Source organism: Aristolochia californica, unplaced genomic scaffold (genome assembly GCF_029961685.1).
Source record: "Aristolochia californica isolate CCGP_79_NKW_82.1479 unplaced genomic scaffold, dmAriCali1.0.hap1 SCAF_392, whole genome shotgun sequence".
Taxonomy (NCBI): domain Eukaryota; kingdom Viridiplantae; phylum Streptophyta; class Magnoliopsida; order Piperales; family Aristolochiaceae; genus Aristolochia; species Aristolochia californica.
The window spans coordinates 5001-14950 of NW_027182095.1; the positions used below are offsets into that span (position 1 = coordinate 5001).

At 36.2% G+C, this 9950-nt stretch overlaps 3 non-coding genes across 3 annotated transcripts; 2 read left to right on the forward strand and 1 right to left on the reverse strand.

Annotated features, from left to right (window-relative positions):
• The first annotated feature begins 4294 nt into the window (after positions 1–4294).
• Positions 4295–4381, forward strand: TRNAS-GGA (transfer RNA serine (anticodon GGA)). The gene has a single exon. It is a non-coding gene; the product is annotated as a tRNA-Ser (tRNA).
• A 1287-nt stretch (positions 4382–5668) lies between these two features.
• Positions 5669–5741, reverse strand: TRNAT-UGU (transfer RNA threonine (anticodon UGU)). The gene has a single exon. It is a non-coding gene; the product is annotated as a tRNA-Thr (tRNA).
• Positions 5742–7728: 1987 nt separating this feature from the next.
• On the forward strand, positions 7729–7801 carry TRNAF-GAA (transfer RNA phenylalanine (anticodon GAA)). The gene has a single exon. It is a non-coding gene; the product is annotated as a tRNA-Phe (tRNA).
• The last annotated feature ends 2149 nt before the right edge of the window (positions 7802–9950 follow it).

The following is a 9950-nucleotide window of genomic DNA, read 5'->3' on the forward strand; positions in this document are numbered from 1 at the left end:
GTAACCCCGCTAAGTGGTGATTTAACATGGATTCTACATCTTGGAACCAAGCCAATTTAGGAGCAGCTTTGTGATAATGGAACCAACCGGCAAAAAGCATTAACGCTGCAAATACCAATGCACCAATTGCGGTACAATAGAGTTGTAATTCGCTAGTTATTCCAGACGCTCTCCAAATCTGAAAAAATCCAGAGGTTATTTGTATTCCTCGGAAACCCCCGCCCACATCACCATTCAATATTTCTTGACCCACTATTGGCCAAACCACCTGGGCGCTGGGTCCAATGTGAGTAGGATCGCTTAGCCATGCTTCATAATTGGAAAAACGAGCACCGTGGAAATACATGCCACTCAGCCAAAGAAAGATGATGGAGAGTTGACCGAAATGAGCACTAAAGACTTTTCGAGAGATCTCCTCCAAATCACTCGTATGGCTATCGAAATCGTGAGCATCAGCATGTAGATTCCAGATCCAAGTGGTAGTATCAGGGCCCTTAGCTATTGTTCTTGAGAAATGACCGGGTTTGGCCCATTCCTCGAAAGAAGTTTTTACGGGATCCCTGTCTACCATAATCTTCACTTCTGGTTCCGGCGAACGAATAATCATTGAGTCCTCCTCTTTCCGGACAACACATACAAAGAGACCCGCCAACTGTCAGTAATTAGTGAACCTCTGAGAGATGGGTATTTATGATTAGTGATTAGTTCCTTTCTTTCCTATCTCCCATCTATTTATTTTCTTTAGTTATTTACTAGAGCAATTATGATATGGAAGTCAATCCGGGGCAAGTGTTCGGATCTATTATGACATATCTGGGGGGCGCCCAACGGACCTTTATCTAATAATAAAGCCCCTTCCTCACATGGCATGGCGCAAAAACCATTTTTGGTGCAATCCAATGTATTCATATTTCAATGTATAAATGCCTAGATGAATCCACTTCAGTTTAGATCTTACATATATCTCACATGGAACGTATTTATTACTCTATTACAAATCAAAGAATCATTCATTAGTCATTAAAAAGAAAAAAGAGACATCCCGATATCCCTATTTAGTCAGTCGAGGATATAGCTTTATTAGCATAGAAAAAAGGAATGGAATGTATTCTGTACAGTATCTATATGGTTTATACTTCGGAAGTACCAGACGAAATAGAACGATCTTAGAAGGGATATAATGAAATTCCTTGATTGGCTCTTCCCAGAGGAACGATCCATTTTATTTGATTAATGGATCCAACATAACATGATAATTGAATTAAAAAAAAAAAGAGTGTTCTTATTCGAACCGCCCTGTGATCTTCAACCAATTATGGGCTTCAATATAATTACCTGGAGTAAGCGATATTGCTTGTTTCCAATATTCAGCAGCTTGATCAGACCAAGCCTCCGCAATTTCAGAATCCCCCTGTCGAATGGCCTGTTCTCCCCGGTCGGAATAGGTGGGTCATTTCCTTCCCTTAGAACCGTACTTGAGAGTTTCCTACCTCATACGGCTCCGCCGTCAAGTCTTTTGGTGTCCCATCTTAATCTACCATATCTATAATTGAATGAGATTTCTCGTAAATCTATCCCGGGTTAACCAGAAGAGGTTAATTACATGAGTTTCAAACTCTTTTTTTGATCAAAAATGCGTTTTATCTTTTCTCCCACCTTCAGAAAAATAAAGCATAGGTACCGTACCCCCTCTATCATTAGAATCTTCTGAAAGGTAACTATCTCGGTTTCATATAGGAATTGATATTGATATAGAATCTTTGAAAAAGACTTTCCTCCATAAGAAAGAAAGGACTTACTATCTTTGGGATCTGATGCTACACCGCTGCTCAATACCTTAGTAGATCGACTCTATTACATAAGTTGATTCCTCACTTTTATCTCATATCATAAGATATGATATGTTCTGTAAGCAGTTCTTATTGTATCGGCCCCAAAACCTCTCTAATTGATCTTTACGGCGCTTACCCTATCAATTAAATTAGATCCTTTATCCATGGAATCTAGTATATAGGCCATACCTATTTCTTCATATTTTGGCCTCTATGAAGTCTTTCTTTGCTACAGCTGATAAAAATCGTTGCTTTGGACGATGCATATGTAGAAAGCCTATTTTTTTTTTCTAGTATTGACTAGCGTATTTGATCTTTCTTTCCTTCTTTCTATAGTGGAGATAGTCGCACGTAATGACAGATCACGGCCATATTATTAAAAGCTTGTGGTAAGAATGGGTTTCGCTCTAGCGCCCGGAAATAATATTCCAAAGCCTTCGTATGTTCCCCGTTGCTTGTGTGGATAAGGCCTATGTTATAGAGTATATAACTTCGATCGTAGGGATCAATTTCTAGTCGCGTAGCTTCATAATAATTTTGTAAAGCTTCCGCATAATTTCCTTCGGATTGAGCTGACATCCGTTACGGTCGTTCATTCTATTCAAAGAATCTCCGTTTCAGAACCGTACGTGAGACTTTCATCTCATACGGCTCCTCCCTTCTCTTCTGTGCATAGTAATAAAGGGAATAACCCATGGAATCGGAATCAAAAAAGATTGAAATATTTTCATTATGAACTGATGGGGGCTAGTGTTTTTACAAGAAATCTCTAGCCAGCCTTCCTGTAGGAGGTCTTTTTCTTAACACCAAACGTGTTGATGCTAGATAGAAATGCTCACTCCAACAATTTCTTTGTCCTCAACGCCCTCTATTTGATTTGCAGGAATTAGTCACTTCAACGATCTTCGATGGTTATACGGGTATCCAAAGCACAAACGAGATGGATGTTTGTTGTCCCAACCATTCTTGTTAGTCCCGATCCCAATAAGGAAAAGGGGTATAATATATAACAAAGTTTTCGTGTTGTTGATTCCTAGGTGTAGTGCTTCTTCCCCTATGCGCCGCCTATTGGTACTGGTGGAGTAGGATTAACCTGCAATACAGAACCTATAGGTGTAACCTTTCGCTCAATGCTAAAATCGATAATTGAAGCATCTGAGGTTGCATCAATCGGGGATACACGACAGAAGGAATTGTTCGATCTCTACTACCCCAAACTTCACCTTCACCAAGCGGAAGTTTATTTAAAGAATTTTTTTTTTGTGTCCTGAACCATGTCCCCTTCTCATAAGACTGAAAGAGGTCAAATCCAATATATAATAATATAATATAATAAGTAAATATAAATAAATAGAATTATATTATATAATTAGAATATATATAAATTTTAATATTAATAAATAAATAAAAAAAAAACGAATCAAATCACACCATCTCTGTAATAGGTAAATGCCCTTTTTCTCCTGAAGTTATCGGAATTATTCGTAATAAGATATTGGCTACAATTGAGGAGGTCTTATCAAGAAAATTTCCACTTATCCGAGATCTAGGCATAGTTTACAACCCATTCCATAATTCTTCTCATTATCCTCTCCCTCGAGGGAAAATGCTCCCATAAACAAAGGAATTGTACAGTACGAAATCACATAAAAACAGAGTAATTGTAAAAAAAAAAAGACCCTCAAAATTGCCCCTTTTAAGACAGGGATAGATAGGAAATATTGGAATCAGATTGGATTTCAGTCCAATGTGGTATACCAATGAACAGAACTCTTACTCTTTATTTTATCGAAGTTAAGGAATCCAAGAAATTTTCCTACAAATTCTGATCTAACTCGAGGAGTTTTTTTTTTTTTTATTATTACCCAAAGAGTCAAAAGAATCAAATAAGCATTCCATGATGAAAATAGAATAACCAACCCATCCATTTTGGGCGAATAGCGCGTATCCACAAACAAAACAATACAATGGAAATATTAAAATCATAGGGCGACCCATGAATTTATTTATAATAGATCCATGGGAATAATAGATCCATGGGATAGCTCATGAGAAGAGTTGTTGTTGATAAATCTGAAACTAGAAAGGAATTTTTTAATTCCTATGGACCTCTAAATATAACCATAGTATAAAATACTATAGTATAGTATAGAGTTTGTGGATTCGTCCCAATTCATTGGTTGTTTAATCCGGTATACGGTATAAATATCCGAATAAGATGGAGAGGGTCGTCGTCTTGACAAAGATGAATAGATAGTTTTTTTAATATTAAGTTAATATTAAATAAAAAAAAATGTGTTTTTATCCCTCGAGCCTCGAAGGAAGATCTTTGTTTGACGAAAAGTTTTCGATTTATAATAGATCGGTCGTACCTTTATTGTATTGCAATAAAAAATTCAATAAAATAATATGAATGACTCGCTATTCACCGGGTTTCCGGGCAATAATCCTAAGATTCTGTGGGAAAGGTGGCCGAGTGGTTCAAGGCGTAGCACTGGAACTGCTATGTAGGCTTTTGCTTACCGAGGGTTCGAATCCCTCTCTTTCCGTACCTTGACCTACACCTAATTTACCAACGTTACCAACCACAATGTATCAAATAACAATGGATACCATTATTCCAAGAGTAGGGCCTTTGCTTTCTAGTGATTCTCTATTGCCAATTACTGTGGTAGATAAAATATCGGATCGGAAAGGGTGGACAAGGAATGAGAATCTGACCGCGGATCCACTTGGGATACGAAAAGGATACGAAAATGGGGGAAAATCCGGATTAAATCCCTTAACTTAGTTCTATTTACTTTGTTTGGTGAAACAGGGTAGACAAAATTGTATTGTCCAAAGCTTAATTATTTTATTTTAATTAAGTTTAAGTCTGACGGGAATAATATTCCACGACTAGTAATTCATTGATTTTTAAGCCGATCCATTTACTATCTATTATTTGATTTACTATTCCTTTATATTGGAATGAGTCAAGAGTCAAATGTTTTGGCAATTCCTCGCGGGGAGATGAATCCACATAATTTTGAATCAGAGCTCTGGATCTTTGTTCATCTCTCGTAGTAATAATATCTCGGGGTTTACACCGATAACTTGGGATATCTACTATACGACCATTAACTAAAATATGTCTATGGTTAACTAGTTGTCTAGCTCCAGGAATGGTCGAAGCCATACCCAATCGAAAAAGGATGTTATCCAAACGCATTTCAAGTAGTTGTAGTAAAACTTGACCTGTTGACCCTTTGGCTTTCCCAGCGATACGAACATATCTAAGCAATTGCCGCTCTGTCAGACCATAATGAAAACGCAATTTTTGTTTTTCTTCTAGACGAATACGATATTGAGATCTTTTCCCGGAACGCGGTTGGTTTCTAAGATCACTTCCGGATCTAGGTCTTTTACTAGTGAGTCCCGGTAAAGCCCCCAGACGGCGTATTTTTTTGAAACGAGGCCCTCGGTAACGAGACATAAAGACTCCTTATTTTATTGAAATTGGATTTCACAGAATAAAAAAATTAAGACTGAACTAAACGATAAACGAAGCTAAACTCGCTGAAATACTATAAAGAAGAATGAGATGAATTGTCTCAATAACCAGATTATTTTATATAGTTATATATAGGAAGTTAAGTATCCCTTTCTTGTTCTGTAGAGATCTAACAGCTTCAATCCATTTTTTATTCTTTTTTATTCATAGTTGGGAGTTCCCGTAACATACTATGTTGACCCGACATTTGGAGAAAATTGAAAAGTCTTTTCAATTTCTCTTGATCTCAAGGAGACATTATCAATATCAATATCAATCATGGAAAAAATCGAATAAATGGAAAAGCCGGCTATCGGAATCGAACCGATGACCATCGCATTACAAATGCGATGCTCTAACCCCTGAGCTAAGCGGGCTCACATAACAGAAATAGTGCATAGGATTTCGGGAAACTACTGGGACTTAGCTATTAGTAATTAGCTATTTATTTATTTTTTTATTTTATTTATCTATTTATTTATCTATTATTAATATCTATTATTAATAATTAATATAATTATAATAAATAAATAAAGAGTAGTTTGTTTTTATTATTATTATAATTATTATTAATTATTATTATTATATATAATATATATATATATAAATACAATTATATAAATACAAATACAATTATATAAATACAATATCAATATTATATTAATAATACAATATTAATATTAAATAGAATATAATATTAATTATGACAACATTAATATTAATAATGTAATTATTAATATTAATGTTGTTATGTAATAATAAATAATAATATATATATTAATATATTATATATATTAATATTAATTAGATTATATTATGATTATGTAATATTAGTAATATTAATTACTTAATCTTAATAAAATAAACTAAAAAATAAAAATTAGCTTAGTTATATATTCTATATATAGTTATAGAAATTTAGAAATTCTATTTATTTACACTATAGGAATTCCTATAGTATAGGAGATCCTTCCTAAGGAAAGGATAAGATAAAGGAAAGGATAAGATAAAGATAAGGCTGCAGTCCAGAGCATAATGAGACATTCCTCTGGTTTCATTCGGAAAGGGAGGGGATAAGACGATAAAAAAAGAATGAATATCGACCGTTCCAGTATTCCAAATAGCGCTAAAAAAATAAGGGGTGTAAAGACATATATATATATGTGACGTGGGATATATCCATCCATATTGAATTGCGGATACATCAATGATAGAATCATTTCTGATTGGATCATATCAAATATGGGCCCGCCACTCCGATAGGGATGAAAGAAGCTGGTCAAGAAATATAATAGGGACACACCTCTTTGATATAGGAATAAGGGCCTGTATCTAATGAATTCAACGGCTCCAAGATAAATGAAAGAAAAGAAGGGGGGGTCACAATGTGATTTCTTTCTCATAAGGAAGAGGGAGGGGGATATGGCGAAATTGGTAGACGCTACGGACTTGATTGGATTGAGCCTTGGTATGGAAACCTACTAAGTGGTAACTTCCAAATTCAGAGAAACCCTGGAATTAAAAATGGGCAATCCTGAGCCAAATCCTGTTTTCAGAAAAAAAAAAGGATAGGTGCAGAGACTCAACGGAAGCTGTTCTAACGAATGGGGTTGACTTTACTACATTGGTAGAAGAATCCTTCTATCGAAACTCCAGAGTGGGATGACCCTAGATATGTACGTATACGTACTGAAATATCAAAGATTAATCACGACCCGAATCCATATTTTTTTTTTCTAAAAATTTCAGAATAATAATTTCAGAAGCAGAAGGAAGAATCGAATAGTCAGTGATCAAATCGACTATCACACCAGAGTCTGATAGATCTTTTTAAGGATGTCTGATAGATCTTTTTAAGGATTGATTAATCGAGTGAGACGAGAATAAAGATAGAGTCCCATTCTACATGTCAATACTGACAACAATGAAATTTATAGTAAGAGGAAAATCCGTCGACTTTAGAAATCGTGAGGGTTCAAGTCCCTCTATCCCCAATAAAAGGCCTATTTGACTCCCTAAGCATTTATCCTCTTTTTTTTTTATCAGTGGTTCAAAATTAGATATGTTTTTCACTTACTCTACTCTTTCACAAATGGATCCGGCCAGAAATCTTTCTCTCTTCTCACTGTGATAGATATGATATACGTACAAATGCCCATCCATATATGGATGGGCAAAGAATCTCCATTACGGAACCTTTCACAGTTCATATCATTACTCTTACACTTACATTTACAAAGTCTCCTTTTTGAAGATCCAACAAATTACCGACTTTATTTAGGTAAGTTAATGCTTTTTGAGTCCCTTTCATTGACATAGGCCCAAGCTTTCTTTTTCTTTTAGTAGGATCATGCATCGAGAATGGTCGGGATAGCTCAGCTGGTAGAGCAGAGGACTGAAAATCCTCGTGTCACCAGTTCAAATCTGGTTCCTGGCACGTGGTTAATGTATCGAATAGATAAGATACTCATACAAATAAATCAATAGAGTCAGAACCCATATTAATATTATTTAATATTATATGCGTTAATAGTCCAGAGCATAATACATATTTATCCATCTACATCTAGATGTATAGATAGACGCCTCCGTCTTGTAGATGGGTAAAAAACGAGTAGATGGGTAAAGATATGAGTAAAGAAAATAATTGGATTCCGTTCCCTCCTCTTTTTTGTTTGTTTGTTCATACTGTATCTCTTCCCGCACAAAAAGAATGTTAATACTTCATACATATCCGAAGTCGAAGTTAGTTGGTCGAAAACCCTAAAAGACTAGTCTGGAGGAGTTGAAGGATAGGAAAAGGCAGGGTTCATTTCAGAGACAGTCCAAAAAATCCGATCCTTTTTTATTTTATTTAATTTCTGAATTTTTCTTTTTTTATTTCAGAATTTACGATTTTATTTCATATTCTATTTCTTCACTTTCCCATTTATTCACTCCCTTCTATGCAGCTTTCCGTGGCCCCATCTAAGCGATGCGCGCGGTACAAAGTTCATGGTGCAGAACTCTTTTGATTCATCCTACAGGCTCTGCTCATCTGAAATGGGACTCTTCAAAATTTGAGAATCTAAATGAAGCTTCTTTAGCAGCCCATCCATAGTACGAATGAAAGGCCAGTTACTCCGTTTCATCTAGAACAGAACGTAAAAAGATTCCTTGAATATCTGGAGTCGTATAAGTGAAGATTAGTTTCTTATCATTCATCTTATCATTCAATGAGCATCTTGTATTTCATAGAAATTGGGGGTAATATAATCCTTACGTAAAGGCCAGCCTAGCCAACTTTCGGGCATCAAGATACGTTTCAGGCGTGGATGATTCTCATAAGCGATTCCCAACATATCATAGGATTCCCGCTCTTGAAAGTCTGCGCTTTTCCAAATCCAGAAAACAGACGGGATTCTAGGATTCGTCCTTGGGGCAAATACTTTTATGCATACCTCTTCGGGTTGATCCACACCATACTGTATTCTCGTAAGATGATACACGCTAGCTAACAATCCGCCTGGTGCTACATCATAGGCACACTGGGAACGTAGATAATTGTAACCATATACATATGAAATGACAGCAATGGAGTACCAATCCTCGGGTTTTATTTGTAAAGTCTCTATTCCTTGGTAATCGAAGCCCAAAGATCTATGAACTAGCTCATGCTTGACTAGCCAAGCGGATAAACGACCCTGCATCTTCTTGATCTCTCCCACATTTGTATGAGTATTTCAAATTGCCGATGAAATTTATGAAGATTGACCCACTGCTTGTTATCCTGGACAACACAAAAGCATCCTGCCTTTCCTAATTCAATAATTCGTGGGAAGACACTGAACTTTTGTATTTGAAAAATGCTTCAGAAGGTATCTCTGAAGTAGATGGGGACTGGTAGAGTAATCCTTGATCATAATTTCCAGTATGAGTACTTCGCTCAACATGAAACTTGTGATTGGTAGTAAAATATCGATTTTCCTGTTGAGACCCAATTCTATCTTCATAGATTTCTCGAGAGACTTTCTTACGAAGTTTCGTTATAGCATCCATAATTGCCTCTGGTTTGGGTGGGCAGCCCGGCAAATAGACATCCACAGGAATTAGCTTATCGACTCCCCGAACGGTACTATAAGAATCGGTACTAAACATCCCCCCTGTAATGGTACAAGCTCCCATAGCAATGACATATTTCGGTTCAGGCATTTGCTCATATAATCTCACTAAAGAAGGAGCCATTTTCATTGTTACCGTGCCGGCTGTTAAAATTAGGTCCGCCTGCCTAGGACTTGATCTTGGTACCAGCCCATAACGATCAAAGTCGAATCGAGATCCTATTAATGAAGCAAACTCAATGAAGCAACAACTGGTACCGTAGAGAAGTGGCCATAAACTGGAGAGTCTTGACCAATTCGAGAGGTCATTCGGTGTAGTTGAAATAACTGAATTTTGGGCTGTTCGGTCAAGTAACGGAAATTCAATAGAATTCATAACTGTCTCAATGTAACCTTTTCCTTCTTTTTTATTGTCTGAGGATTCAGGGGTTAAGACCATTCCAATGCTCCTTTTCGCCATGCATAAACTGAACCAACAATTAGGAT